The following is a 16,064-nucleotide window of genomic DNA, read 5'->3' on the forward strand; positions in this document are numbered from 1 at the left end:
AGACACTCAACACTCAGCTGGACAAGACTCTGAGCAACCTGATATGATGCTGAAATTGGATCTCACCTAGAGTGGTCCCCGTTTGCAGCAGGAGGCTGAACTGGAGGCTGGACATGTCCATACCCATCTAAATTACTGTTATCCTATCAAGCTGTATATGAAGCTTGGTTTGATTGTTTCAGGCCCTTCTGCTCCAACAGGAAAGACTGGTTCCAGGTTTTTCTGTTTGTGAAAAGGTTCCTCTTCCCCAGTCTGCAGATATTCATGATCACTTCCCAGCTACTCAGTGTCCGTTCTCAACCACAGCTGCCTCTCATGGCAGAAACAGGGTGAATCTCCCTCACTTGACAGAGGAGAGTGGCAACACAAGCTGGCTCAAAGCCCAAGGAACTCTAAACAAAAACAACTTGCCTAGATTTGTTTAGACCTCATGTTCAATTTTCAGATGGTTAATTCTAAGTGTGCCCACATTTCCCCCAGCTTATGCTGCAAATAAATGTATTTCCCTGGTGCATAATTCCTGACAGCATTTCTCTGAGGGCCTTTGCCTTTGCTGGGTAAACAACTTGCTCCATGCCACTGATGCTAAGTGACTGCTGCTGATGAATGCAGCCTGTGAGAGCAGGTGGAGGGATCTGGATAAGTGCAATTAGCAAATCTTTGCTTGGCAACTCACAATATTTTGGGGGAAAAAAAAAAAACAGAGAGAGGTGTCTTAGCACAGTGACAGCTAGGTGCAGCTTGTGCTCTGAAGTCTTTGCTAGAGGTGGGAAGAGGCAGCCAGGTTTCACGAGGACGGGCAGATTAGGAAGTGTGGGGATTAGCAGGGAGTAATTACAGAGCCTCCACTGTATATTAAGTGTGTGAAACAATATACAGGCACTCAGCACACGGCAGGCATTATGGCTGGGTGTCATAGTTGACGTTTTTAATATCCATTATTCAAAAATTGATTCCATGCCTGACTATCAAGCTGCATCCTGCCATAATAAGGGTGTAGCACCACACAACAGCACTGTCATCTGCTAAGAGCTTTACAAACATTAGCTAATTCTGCCTACCCTCTCCATCAGAGACAGGTAAGGGCTGCTCATTCTGACTGCCTGAATCCCCAGGGAGGGCTGGGATTAGGTGAAGGTATTCTGGGAGGCTGCTGTAGATGATGAGGCCAAAGCAGCCACGGGTGTACAGGGGGTGAGCAGCACAGACAGTGGCCATAACTTGGAATAACCCCCAAATTCTTCCAAACCCAAGGAAAAACACTTCCAGTACTCAGAGATGCTGAAAAATATGACCTTTGAGAAATCCCATGTTTTGTACTCACTATTTTTTTAAGGGTTTTTAGGGAAGTTTTTCATTTTGGCATTTTGCAAGAATCTCTAAGAAAGGTTTTCATCTGGAAATCCTTTTCTGCCTATCTTTGTTTCCTTTTCTCATTTTGACCCTCAGGAAAAGAAGAAGTAAGAGCAAAACAAGTAGGGAAGCCAATAAGCAAATGATGGGGGGGAGAGACCCAAACAAGAGAAAAAAAGATTTTTCTTGTTTTAGTGGAATAAATGCACGTTGTAAAAAAGACGATTTTTTTTTGGCTATTGAAATTATCTGATTTAGAAATGTAAAAAAGCATTTTTTTTTTACTGAAAACACCTATGACTCAGAAGGTGAACTGATTTGTGGTTCTTAAGTGAGGGCAGCAGTGTTATCTTAGAGAGCCTGGCTGATTTTTGGTGGGTCCACACCTCCTTGATGGCTGTTGACAAACCAGATTTCATCTTCCTCTTCCACCCGGACTTGACTCCAGGAATTTCCATTCCCAAACCTCTTTAGGCAAATCCTCTCTGAAGATTACCTACATTATCAGCTTCTCCCTGGAGACAGCTTCCTCTCCTTTGCTATCAATTAACAACAGCTCTCACCAACCCCTCGGTTTAATTGCACCATCTTTAAAAGCAGCCCTGACGTTGACGTGCCTTTTTCTCCTATTTTAGGTTCTCCCTCTGAATTATTCTGTTGCTTCTGAGTGCAAACACCAGCGCTGAAATCCCGGGGGATTAATGGACTCCTGCCCTCCTCTCTTGGCTCTGGGAGCCTCCTCCCCACAGGGGTGCCAGCACCTCCCCTGAGGGCTCCAAGTCTCCGTGGTTTGTACCTCAAACTCAAGCAATCTCAGGAAACCAAAGGGGTGGTTGTGTGGAAAAGCTGTTTTCCAGTGGTGTAGTCCTTTCTGCTGGGGATATATCTGAGGGTTGTGTGAAAAGTGTTATGTCTGTGTGAAGGGGAGGCTCTGACTTACCCCAACAATCTGCACCGAGGCTGAAAATGTGAAATGCAGAGCCAGTCAAGGATCAGGTGGGATCTTAATCACAACATCAACGAATCAAAATGGAGTGCAGACTCTCCATAACCTGTTTGTACCAAAACCAGGGTCAAACTGCTCCTTGTGAGCTCCTGTTCTCTTTCTAGGTTGCCTCTCTCTCTTTTCGGAGCTGCTTGTGCCACAGGAAGGGTTGAGAATGAATTTTGCTCAAAAACTTGGGTACCTCAGCCTTTCAAGACACATTTTTTTCCCTGAAAGGATGTTTTTCCAATGGGAAAAACCAATTGGCTTTGATGGAAACTCTCTGTATCTGCCTGGTTCAAGCAGAGTGAGGCCTGAGTGCCTTCCTCTTGTGGGAATTTGAGGCTTGATGTCTCCTTCCAGCTGGTGGCTGCTGCATGTGGGGTGTCAAGCTGGAAGGTGAGGACAGGGCCCCCCATAGCCACCAGTGCACCCCAACTCCTGCTCCAGTGCAAACACCTCCAGTACTGCAAATAAACACAGACCTGCCCTTGGGTCCAGCCTCATTTGAAGGTTAAAAATAACACAAAGGTGCTTAGAAAAGTGAAAAAAAAAAAAAAAAAGAAATTAAACCACCCCCACACTTGAAAGAAACCTACCCCTTTAAGAAAGGATTGAACGTAATCTATTTCCAGCGTACGAGAGATCGGCTAAGGATTGCTGGGACATTTTCACTGACACAAATCTACATAATCGTTTTAAACTTCTCACCATTTCTTCCGATTATTCTCTTTCTGTCACTTTAGGAAGCGCTAAAACTGATTTTCTCTCCGTAATCTTCCAGTATTGCTTAGCACCCAAATCTCTAATATTTTAAGAAGATTATTTCATTTATAATTGATTGAGTGTATTTGCCAGTTTGCTACTTCAAAGATGTTGTGCTTTAAGGGGTTCAGGTAGAGCATTACTAAGTTTCCACCCCTTACCCCCCAATCCGAAAAAAGAGGCAGAAAAATTTTGCATCCTGCCTGACACTTGATGCTTTTTTTTTTTTCTTTTTGCCTTTTTAAAATATTATTGGCATTATTTACATTGTCAGCATGCTGAATAGCTAAAAAAAGGAATCTCCAGAGATGAAAGGCAAATGGAGCTGTCTCCAGCTGCAGGCTTGGGCCATTGCAGGGAGCAGTTTGATGAGCAGTGATTGCAGGCACTCCTTGTGCACCAGCCTTCCCTCCCAGGGCCTGTCTGCCCACCTCGCTGTTCTCACTGCCAAAGGGACTCGAGAACTCTAAGCAGTTAAAATAGGTTTGATTTTTATTTTTTGCCTTTGAATGGACAGGGTGTTTCCAGCCATATCTGCTCCCTGGGGTTGTTTTCTGCATGGAGACAAAATGCACAACACGGTGGGGAAGAAAGGGGAAGGAGAAATGGGTGTGGGCAAAGGCAATTCCTGAACCACGTTGCTGCTGGGAGTTGTCCTCATCCAGCTCAGGACTGGGCCATGGTAGCTGCTGCCTGTGGGTGAATGGCCTCCATCACTCAGTGCTGGATGTTGCCTTGCAGAGTGCTCATGAGAAAGGGGTTGAGAGAGGGGAGAAGGGTGCAATGGGTAATATTTACTGAGGGCAAAGGCAGTAGGACATCTGCAAGCAGAGCTGTGGAAGGAAAGAGCCCATTTAATGCACTGCCCCTCCCCACCACATAACCAAGAAACCTCAGAAATAAGGGGGAAATTTCCCCATCCTCAGCCCTGCTCTACTCTTCATTCTTTATCACCTGTGAACTAGTGAGGAAATGCATGGCACAATGCTCAAAGGAAAGCTCTGAGCCCTCTTTTAGGGCTGGCAGACTCTTAGTGATGCTCTGTCACAGTCATTTCAGGAATGGAGCAGCTATCAACTAACAAGAATGAATTTCAAGGCTGATCACCTGCAAGCCAGGGATAATGGGAGGTCTGCACAATCAAACACGTCTCCTGTTATAGTAAAACAAGCAACACTTGAAAAAGACATGGAAACAGGCTTCTTTAAATCCAATTCAGGGATTTGGAATCCCCACTAAACGCTTAATTAATTTTTGATTAGCTGAGAACCCATTAAACAGACTGATTCTTCTAGCTTTATAAGTAACGGCAGCATGCTGCTTTAATTAAATTAATACTAAGAGATGTTCATTTTCAAATCCTTATGTTGGTTATTTGAGAAAAAATCATTTCATTCCCTTCCCTAAGAGGTTTACCATGTTCTTTTATCCCAATGCAGTATCTCTTCCCATTCTGTTTGTATTGCCCTTGGCTTGCCTGGAGGCAGGCCCCAAATTTGTTCTGCACAAGGGACATGGGGGTGCCCCAGAAATTTAGGACCAGGAACCTCATATTCCTATAGGGTTCACCATATGGGTATGAGCAGTCTGAGTGTTTGGGGTCTCACAGCCACTCCTCCCATGGAGCTACCACTGGCTATTTCCTATGTCAGGTACTGGAGATGAATCCTGCTTCTTCTTCCACAACACAGCAAGCAGCTGTGACTTATCACCTCCTCTTTTGAGGGTCAGAGTCTGTCCATGTCTCTGCTGTGACTACACCACGAATCAGAGAATATGCCATGGCTTGTTCACGCCTGGTTTTCAAAACCCTATGGATTTCTCTGTTTCCCAGTGGAAGACAGTCGGTTGCTGTCCATCCTTGTTTTCTTCCCCAATGACCAATACTTTCCCGTGTGTGCTGGATTTCTGGTGATGGGAGGGATGCAGTCAGGCCTTGGGCCCTTCCTTGATGATGGAGATGTGAAATGAACACAGGTAGCACTGGGTGTGATTAGGGAAGGAACATGGACTCTCTCTTAGAGCAACTCTTTGTACAGGAGGATTCAAAACCTCCCCTCTGCCTTTTCTTCCTCTCCCAATAAGATCTGAAACTGAAATTTGCAGCCTTCTCCCAATGCCATAATGGGTGAAAAACTCCTCCCTGCTCCTTTCAGGGCCAGCATGTTGAAATTGGCAGCCTGGGGCTCTCCTTGCTTCAGTCCTGGGTCTTGCCCAAACCTCTGAGCCATCCACCAGTCTGAGACCAGTGTGAGCCTCTGAGGTCCTTGGCTGTGCTGAGCAGGGTCCATGATCACCCAGGGAATTTCCATATCTATTTATTTATGCAGATGCACTGTGCCCAGCTCAGAGACCTCCAGCCACACAAATTCCCTATGACGACATCACTTCTGTGATGCTGCTGAACAGCTTTGCATTGATTATGATCCCCTAAGTGGGAATCCTTCCCTGTCGTCTGAGGGTTGGGATTATTTTTTTCCTTTTTAAGCTTCTTCCATTTGGCAAAAGAGGAAGAAGAACTTTTACAAAAGTGGCTCACAAGAGCCCACTGCTCAGATGAACCACTTGGGAATGACACCAGGCTTGGTACAGGTGTGATTTTCCTTACACCATCTCCATGATGTTCTGGCTTGGTGTCCAGCCCTCCCTCTGGGCATGTCTGGATTAAGCAGAAAACTCGTTTCACTCCTTGCTCTGTTTGTCCCAACAAATGAAGGCTGAAACTGGGCTTTCAAGCCACCAGTGACCCCTTCACTACTGCAGAGCTTGGATGTCACCTAGACCCCAGCTGCAGAAACATGCTGGGGTGGTCCCTGAGGATTTAATCAGCTAGAATCACCTAGTGCTGCCATTACACAGGATCTGGGGAGGGGGGCTTGGAGAGCAGCCCAGCCCCTCATGCCTTCACCCTGCTGCTAAGCTCCCCTTGCCTCCCCTCTCCCACTGCCCGGTCCTTGTTAGGAGCTGTCGGAGGCAGCTGGCTGCTCGTGCATTAAATTAGCAGATGTTGCTGCTACACAACATTAAGCACAACAATACTGTTAATGTGCCCTCCCGAGCCCTCTGCCTCCTCCTCACCGGGCCTCGCCAGACGCAGCCTCTCCGGAGGCAGATTAATTTCAACTCTCTGGATCATAATAAATTAATTTTTATTAGAAAAGGCAGCAGGGGGGTGGGGGGGGTTCAGGACTGATCTCCTGAGCTGAAGAGATTTAAGCCAGCTGTCGACCGTCTCCTGGCATTTGGGTTAGGAAGTAAATACAGAAGGAGGGGATTTTTACAAAACACCCATCAGCCCTCCTTGCTGGGAGGAGTGTGAGAGAGGCTTGGAGGTAAGGGAGGAAAGCCTGTGCCATGGGGTTAATGCTGTACAGAGTCCAGGGCTAAACAAACTGGAAGGGGGATATTTTCCTTCTTACTCATGGGGAACACTTCCATCATGTTACCCTGACAACAACCCTCCCTAGATGGGAGGCTGTGAGGTCCCACAGCGAGTCCCCACACCCCCACAAGCCCCCCTTTGCTAGGCAGCCTCTTTCCCAAGACGCTTACTGGAACAGGATTTACCAGCTTTGCGTTGTCACCACTTCCAGAGGAAGGAGGCACAGTCCTGGCAGCGCCTGGAGCATCCCCACCCCATCCCCAGCACCTGCTCCGTGCCCAACCCAGCTTCCCAGCCACAGCCAGGCAGCAGATGGCTGGAAGCTGACTCTCTAGTACCACAGAGTTTCTGAGCAGAGGAGATTTTGGCCGTTCAGCCTCGTTGCCTTAGATGCTGAAGGCTCACAGCTCCTTCTGGCTTAAGTCGGGGCTGTCTGTACTCAGCACTTATGAAAATCAGCCCTGGGTCTTTGCTCAGATTAACAATCAGTGTGAGCACAGCAGCTGTAGGAAGCCCAGATCTTCATTTATCAGTGGGGAGTGCATTGCCCATCGTGGATTTGGAGAATGTGGGAGCTGGGCTCTGGCTGGCCACCCCTAGCTTCACTACTTGGACCTGGTGGTTTTGGTATCACCCAAAACAATTGCTGAGGAATCTGGACTCTGGCAGGGTGGTGGACAGGAATGTGTTATCTGTTAGTGCTGTGTTAAATGGCAGTGACATTTCCACTGGTCATTTCAAAGGCCAATAAATGCAGCCAATCTCTGTGCAAGGGCTGATCCCTCTCAGCATCCTGGCTCCAGCTGTGGCCAGCAGTGAACACTGATGAAGGAATGTCACACCACAAACTCACAGTGATCCTTCACCAGAACAGCCTCCCAAGCCCCAGATGTGTGGCTGAGGGACTTTCCAATGTAACCAAAACTAATTTCTTTCCTTGATTAATTTCTCCATTTGCCTTTGATCATTCACAACATCCAGTGTTGAGAAGCTTTATAGACTAAACAGGCTTTGTGTGAAAAATTATTTTTCCTTTTCCAGCTGGTCTGCAAGTTTCAGCTGCTGCCTTCCAGTTCTTCTAGAAGGAAAAATGGTGAACAGCTATTTTCTGTTGGCTTTTTTTCTGTCCATTTTATCTTTATCACTTCCTCATTAATAATTTCTTTTCCAGAGATAAGAAAACTCTGTCACTGAAACTCTTTCTTCTACAGACAGTGTTCTGTGCTCTGTTGGTAGCTGGCCCAAATACTAATAAACCTCCTGGATGTTCAACTGGTCTCTGCTGCTTTGATGAAAAATTCTATATTTTTGCTTGTGTTACTGTGGTACTATCCTGCAGTGTGAGAGCAATAAAAAAATCTGTCCTACTCACCTGTATTTTTCTTCCCCATCAGGACACGATCTAGGTTAATAATAGCTCATACTTATGGAGAAGGGTTCATTTTTTAACCTGTAGCCATTTGATTTCTTGGTTCCCAGCCCATACAGGGTGGACAACTGCAGCGAGGCAAAGAGGGGGAAGAGCTTTCAGTGCAGAGATGATGCAGGCACATCTCTAAAGCCAGGGCTAGAGTCTGGGAGCTGTTTAGGCTGGAGAATGGATTTCCAGCTGAGGTGCTCCTGGGTCAGGACACAGCAAAGGGGGCAAAGAGCTGCCCCTGCACCTCCTAAAGGCTTTTGGAGCTGCTGGGATGCATCATGTGTGTCCTCAGCCCCCGAGCATCTCCTTCACCGCTTTACAGACACTGCCAACACCTGAAGCTGTCACCCCACATACTTCTCCTGAACTTCCCTTTGATGAGAGGTCTTGGGGAAAGCAAACCGGAGCAGGCAAGTGCAGGGGATGGAAAGGAAAGTGGTGCTTGTGATAACACGAGATCAGGTTTCACCGAGTCCTTTTTCAAACACCAATTGAAAACCCCTCCCGCCACTTGACAAGTTTCCAAAATCCTCTTTATTTCCCGGATCTACCCATGGCCCTTGAGTAGGGAGAAGAGGCTGTGAAATGAAAGACCTGTTTGCTCTGTGAAAGAGCTTGACAATGTGTTGAGAGAAAGTGATACTGCCTTCAGAGCATTCAGAAAGGCGTCCATTTATCTCTCCCTTTTCTTTTTTCACCCGTTCTTCTTCTAAGGAATCTCTGGTTGTAATCCCTCTCTGGGATTTTTCACAGTAGTCTGATAATGTTAATATTTATCCTGGCTCAGAGATGAACTGACAGCATTGTGTTCTCTCCTCTCCCATTTTATCTCTGTCTATCTATCAGGTGTTCTGTATGGCTTTACCTTCATCAACACCCAGCTTGGTGCAGTGACAGGGAAAATCACCCTCCATCACCCTCCACCTCTCTCACCTCCGGTGGTTTGTTTACTCTGTTTTTATTATCTTCTAAAAGTCTAACGATTTTAAGTAAGTCTAGAAGCAGTTATAAGTGGTCAAGGTTCTTGGGGGTTCTGAGGGTAATTCTCAGACTAGTCCTTGCCCTGTATTAAAAAGCTGATTGCAGACTTTTGGCAGCAGATTTCTGGGGACAGAGAGGCAGATTTATTTATTTTTTTTTCCCCAGGATTTCAGTTCTGGAAGAAAAGGACCCACGAAGAGGTGGAGTTTTCTTCTACCTGATGGTCAGTGTCCTGGAGCCTGACCATACAGGTCAGTGAAGGGTTTGTGCTGCCCTTGGAAGGGATGCTTGTGGAATAGCAACAGCCAGACATCATTTGTCATGGAAAACAGTCAGAATTTCTCTCTCTGGGGGTATAGCACAAACAAGTGGAAAAGGGCAACAGTGAAGTTTCTTCGGATGGAATTAATGCCTGCCAATACAGGTTGAACATTTGTATTTATCTTAAAAACCTCCTGCCTGGGAGTCAGAAGAGTACAGTGTGATCCTGGTTTGCTTTTGTGTAAAAATGAGTTTATCTATCTTGTGTGTGCCAAGAAACAAGTAAGAAAGTATCTAAACTAGCTTAAAAACTCTGTAATGGCTAAAGTAATCCTGCACTTGCTATGAAGAACCTGACTGAAAAAAATGGGAATGTTTGTAGCTGGCTGCAGTTCCCCAGTGACCTCTACAGTACCAATAATCCACCCTTATACAGGCATGAGGATGATGTGGGAGTGGGGAATGTCCCTGAAGCCACCCACAGGAGGAGAGATACCCAAAGTAACTTATTTCACCTCAAACTTTATTGATGCAGTGAGTAACCTCAGTGGAGACCACAGGGGTAAGGGTTTGCTGGTAATAAAATTTTGGAGATATTTTCTCTAATTTATTGCTGTAGGATTAGATTGAGTAATGTGTGAAACTGCACTGAACAGGAGAACACCAGTTTGTGTGGAGAGGGGTTTTACATGCAAACACACCATCTTTCTAGGACCAAAGATTTTTTATCAGTTGTACTCTATCCAGAGCTGAGTTCATTTTAGTCTTCCAAACCTTCTCTTATATGATAAAACTGACCTCAGATCTCCTCCAAAGTGCTATTTCTCCTGTAAGGAAGCTACAGATTACACAATTCATCTTATTTTTATTCATCTCTCATCTTCAGTGGCAAAGGAGAAAGAGTTTGAAGAACATGAAAGTGTTAATGAAGGTGTTCCTGCAGACAACACCAGAGGTAATTAAGACTGATGAGAGTTTTATTCCAAAAGCTGAACTCTTTCATCAACAAATCCTAGGATTTTTCATTCTTTCATATACAATCAGTTTTAAATATCTGTTTACCCCCATTAAAAAAACCCAATTCTTTGTTGATCACCAGGTTTCTACAGGATAGGCAGGAAGTTCAGCAGCATCTGTACTCATAAACAAAAGGGAATGTGAAAGGACATTGTAGTTGCAGTGAGGTCAGATCCAGCAGCAGCAATAAAGGTGGTGTGGTGTGATCACTAAGTGTTTGCCATGGGAGCATCCAAATTCCCAGTGCTGGCTTCTCCAAAGTCTCCCATTTTGGCAAGCTTTTAAAACTATGCTTATCACAGTGATGTAAGAGTACAAAAGCCTCAGATCAACCAAGAATTTTTTGTTATGTAAAGAGTTCACACTAAACACTGGCTTGTCATGTTAATAGAGACTCAGCTTATTTTCACTCTCATCCCATGCATGGATTCACACCTGACCTGCTTTTTTACACCAAATTTCAGCAAATTTCTGGCTGTAGGTACCCCACGGGCCATTGGGCTGAGTTTTCTCACAATCTGGTCAAACTGAGCAAGAAGTTTTTGATGTGGCTGCTCATTTCTCAATAGCACAAACTGACAGAGTGGCTGAGCAGAACATCTGGAGATGGGAATGCCCAGGGTGGTCCTGAGAAGCCTTTCTCTCTCTTCTGAACCAGGAGCACTAGATCTGGCCTTTCCAAACTGAGACAGAAGAGAATCTGACCAGGAACATCAAAGGGAACAAATATTTCAGGAAGGCTGAAAATATCAATAGCTCAAAGATCAGAGCTTCTCTTTTGTGATCTGTGCTGAAAGCAGCATAGAAAATTCAATTCCCAAGAAAATTCAAATTCTTACAGTCAACAGTGCACTGCAGACTGACAAATGTGTGTTACTTCACGTGTCAGCACACCCATCTGAGTGCTCTTTACCTCCCCATGAAATCACTGGGTCATGTGGAAGAGTATTACTACTCTCTGCACAGATTCCACCAGGCTGTAGCAGGGTTGACCTAGGAAATCTCTGCTACCAAATGGTACCACAGCTGCACCACGCTAGGAAATGCTAATCCTGCACTGCTCCAAAGGAAAGAATAATACATATGTTAATGTCACAGCATTAAATTCATGTGCTCGTTAATTATAATTAATTAATTCTTAGGTTCTGCCCCAGACATGGCTACTCCACTGCCTTTGGAGCTCCTCCCATCACCTGACCTGGCTCCTCTGAGTGAATCTCCTCAGTTAAACCAATGGAGCTTTTCCCAGTTCTTCCACTGGATCTGCAAAATATATGCAGATTTATACAGCACACACTAAATACTCCGGGGGGAAGGAGTAAAATAGACATTAATCAGATATTAAAGGGCTTGTGAGACCGGGAGAAATGTACATTTGGGCATAGTTTGAGGTTGGTTTTGAATGTTATGTATACATATATACAATTACTGTGTGTACGTATGTGTTACTGTTCTATTTTAAACAACTGGATTGGACGGGATAAGAAGAGAGGAGGAAGAGGCAGGAGTTAAATACCCAATAACACTAATGTTAGACAACTGTGGCTAATTTGCAAATGGATACCACATGGAAACGCGCTTCCTCTAATCTGTGTTGCTTTAAAAAAGGAAAAAAAAAAAAAGAAGAGGAGGAGGAGGCTGGGGTTAGTAAGCTATCTGACAGTCTGAGCAGCTCATCTGCTTGCAGGGATTGGGCTGGGAGCAGATGTTCCCAAGTGCCTTGAGTATCAAGTACATTGGATGTGGCAAGGTGCTGCCTTCCCTTCCCCCGGGGTGGCTCCCACTGGAGGCGCAGGTGCCTCCCGGTGGAGCAAGGAGGTGGCACTGAGAGGGACAGGGACAGCTCTGCAGTGAGTGTTTACACCACACCCTGGCCTTTCCCCTGCCTGTGTTCCTTGTAATTTCTGGAAATCAGAAATAAGCTGATGTGATTAGAGAAGTACAGATCTGTCTTAGTGCTCTTCAAGCTTAAAAAGGTGTTAAAAGACTTGACAAATTACAAATACAGAACTAATGGAGATCCTAAATAAGTACGGTTACCTAATTCCTTTACACCGAGAGACAAAACTGAAGGGTGGCATTACTGTGATTGATGGACAGATAGCAGCCTGGCCAGGGAGAAATCGCTGAGAGCTGAGGCACATCAAAAAACATTTTACACCCAGCCCAGCCTTGATCTGGGTAAGGAGGGACGAGTTTTTGCTGGCTCTTAGCTTTGTTGATGGTTTGATACTGGTGACCCAGTGGAAACAGAGTTTTTGTGGCTTTGCTTCTCCTCGGGGAGGGGCCAGGCTTGGTTTTCTTTAGGTTACACTTTTTCTTTGTCCTTTTTATTTTCTTTTCCTTTTTTTCAATGCAATCTCAAAGTCATCTTGCATTAATTAGCCGTCATCTTAACGACACTGTTGCATGTTAGACGAAGAGATCTCAGAATTCAAATAAGACTTGACCCTAAGAGGGACCAGCTCCCTGGCTTTTTCTTCTCATCTCCTTAAATCTAAAAATTGCTAAGTGATCTCTGAGGCTCAGGCTTTCCTCGGAGATTAGTGTAAGAAAAGCCCCAACATCTGCAAAAGTGACTGCTTTTGACAACCGTACAGATATCTTAAAGAGCAGGAATTTCCCTAATAAAACCCCTTAAAATAAGTCTTCTTAAGATTTCTTAATGCCACAGTGATCAGTTTGCATGTTTCAGAAATTCAAGAATTTTTTATCTGCTTTGGAAAGTTATGAAAAAAAAATGAAGCAGGTTTATTTAAAGGGGAGAAGTATTTGAGATGCAGGAGAGACGGGGTAGAAAAGCTTAGGAACTGGTGATAAAACCATAAATTGTATAGCTCAGGGAATTTGTGGACTGACTAAAAATGACAAAGCAAAGCAGCCCAAGTTGGTCATCAGAATAATAACAAAGAGGACTTTTACCAAGGGAAAAAAAAAAAGCAAAAAAAAAAAAAAAGCACGTGGACCCTGTGGCATTCCATAGGCAATTTAAATAGCTTAATTCGGCATTGTTGTGGTAGCCATATGCCTGATAGCCTCTGGGCCAGATCCTCTGCTGGTGTAAAGCCGAGGCTTTTCCACCTATTCAGCAAAGCATCCCCGCTCAAGGCAGCGTTTAGGCATCTGCTGAAATGTGCGTGCTTAGATCCCCACAAAGACACTGGGATGGGAGTTCAGCACCCGAGGAAGCTGCTCTGGCACATGGACATGTGTGCCAGTGAGATGTTGTGGATGTCTCTGTGGGCTTCTGGGGCTTGATCCTGCCTCCTTTCCCTGCTGGAGCAAACACATGGATCTGCAGCATGTGGCAGATGGGCGCAGGGTGCCAGCAGGGCTGGGTGTGCACACTGGGATGGGCTGGGCTGCTGATGCTTCCAGGGGTAAAATTCCATCATCCCTGTGTTAGCCCTGCTCAGCAGATCTGCAGCCGGGCTGAGCATGGCAGAGGAGCCCTCAAGGAGAGCCATCAGCACCTGGGTGTGCAGGGCCTGCAGGGACAGCATCCACACCAGCAGCCTGCAGGATGCATCCCTGAACTGAGTTGCAGTGGAAAAGTCCCACAGAGGGCAGGACTACTAGAAAATTTGGAGGAGATGTTTTGGTCAGGTCCTTTTTTTGTTTTTGTTTTTCTTTATTTTTTTTTTTTTCCAGTTGGTGGGTCTCCAATGGGGACAGAAATGTAATTGTCTGAATTTCTGATGCCTTCGTGCTTGCCTGCTCATGTACTTCATCCCCATAAAAGTGAGCAGGTTTCAGCACTGGATGTTCCCATTTAACATTTTGTTTACTCCCATTTTGATTTAATGTTCTAGAAGGATCTGAAGGAATCTAAGCAAGGCATGAGCATTCACCCTGGTGATTTCTGTAGCAGCAAGTGGGAAGGACAAAATGGAATTTCATCAGGGATAGACTATACAGGGATACAGGTTTGATTTGCACAGGGAGGATGCTGATGATCTGTGTCTGCTGGTCCACAAGCCCATGCCTGACAGGGTGGAGGAACTATTGGGGTACAGCACAGATTTTTGTGCAAGATGGATGGATGTAGGTCCAGGATATTTGCTGAGGATGTATCCCATTCACCCCATGTGCTGTGGGATAGGGCAGGCAACACAGGGCAGCAGGAACCAACACATGAAACCCCACACAAGTATTTTTCCTCCTCCTTTCCCTTTATGGGACACTTTCCAGCTCTAACTGGGCAGAGGGACATATTGGAATTACAGAATAACCCACTGAAACCAAGAAATCTGGTGCATGGCCAGCCCTAGCAAAGGTGGAGCAGGAAACAGATCAGGGATTAGAGCCACGAAGGGACATAGGTTCACAATTACCATGTTAAGCCCTTCAGTCCAGCTGTAAAGCCTCCCAACCGCTACCCAGCTCCTGCTTGACCTTGGGTGCCCCTTAAATCTTTTTGGTGTGCTGGTTTGCAATGCTAAAATGCCCAGGTGCTGAGAGATGGGCTGCTCCTGGGAGCACCCCTGTCGTGACTTGGCTGAGCAGCTCAGGGCCCCTTATCTGGTCCTGGAGGGGTTTCTCAGCCTTCCTCACCCATGAGGTGCAGCTGAGGAGAACTCCCAAAGACCCAAACAAAGTACAAACAGTGATGGTGGTGGTAGGCAGCAGAGAGGGGTGGAAAACCTCGTGGCTGCCATTTTTATCCTCTTTATTTGTGTGTCTTTGCTCCGGTCCAGCAAATTGGCAAACGATTTAAGAAGTGCTATTGGTTAGAATGGAGAATATTTAATTTGGAAGGGACCTACAATGACCATTTAGTCCAACTGTCTGACCACTTCAGGGCTGACTAAAATTTAAAACAAATCCCAGAGTTAAGGTTATCCTAGATCTGAATACTTGAGTGCCTGTAGGTGGAAGATATTGGGTCAAATCCCCTCAGACAGGGGTGTAAATAAATACCTTGAGGCAGTGTAACATGATGTTGTGGGATCAGCCTTAGGATTCTGAAAAATTTACTTGAAAGCTTATTATTTTTTCTTACAAAATGTGCAGCTTTGGGGTTTTTTGTTCATGTGACTCTCTTTTGGTTTGGTTGGGGTTTTTTTTGCTTGGTTTGGTTTGTTGGTTTTTTGAGAAGGAAAGCAGGACATTTTTTTAATGGAAGCATCTCAGATTGCAAACCTCAGAGGGGAAAACCAGATCTGGCAAATTCACCTCTCAACCTCCCTGTGTCTCAGTTTCTTCACCTGTGAAATGGGCGCCAGATTGCTTAGACTGCCTCTTCCAGTGTGCCCCTACATTGTAGGCTCCAGTGTGACATGGAAGGTGCAAATTAAGACTCAGATGTCTCATCCCTATGCAGCAGTATCAAAAATACTGCTCTGAGTGAGAAAAATTGTGCCACCATAAGGAGAGTTTTATTTAGGACACTGCAGATCCGGATTTGCTGCCAGCAGCCTAAAACTAACAAGAACTTGGAGTGGGGAAAAAAAAAAAATCCTTTCTGGTTTTATATCTCAATCAAGAAGAACTGTCCTTTTTAATTCAAACGCCGGGGTCTAGAGTTGTTTTCCCTGCAGATGCCTCGTTGTATTGGGAATATCAGGAGCTGCCAATTGCAATAACAGTTTCTAATTCCAAATTAATTCAGTGTAAATGAACTGTCAAGAGAAGATTGATTTGTTTTGGTAATTGCCCTGATGCAGGCTGCTGGGTGACAGCAGGAAAGAGCAAAGAAGGGAGCTTTGGCAGGTCTGGCTGAGCCTAAGGGTGGATTGAGGAGACGGAGACCTAGCTGCAAATATCATCTGTCAGGACCACTGCTGAGCCTGATGCTTTTTTCCAGCCTTCAACTCTGTCTTCAGGAATGAAGGCAGCACTCCAAAATGCTCCTTGAGTTGAAGACATTGGTGTGTTAGGCAATCAGGGAAGGGGAGATA

General features: G+C 45.4%; 1 protein-coding gene across 1 annotated transcript in view; it reads right to left on the reverse strand.

Moving 5' to 3' along the window:
* LOC118689531 (fatty-acid amide hydrolase 1-like) overlaps window positions 1–16,064 on the reverse strand; it is a 207,759-nt gene that overhangs the window by 67,228 nt on the left and 124,467 nt on the right. The gene's annotated exons all lie outside the window — the stretch shown is intronic.

This window comes from Molothrus ater, chromosome 9 (assembly GCF_012460135.2).
Source record: "Molothrus ater isolate BHLD 08-10-18 breed brown headed cowbird chromosome 9, BPBGC_Mater_1.1, whole genome shotgun sequence".
Classification (NCBI taxonomy): domain Eukaryota; kingdom Metazoa; phylum Chordata; class Aves; order Passeriformes; family Icteridae; genus Molothrus; species Molothrus ater.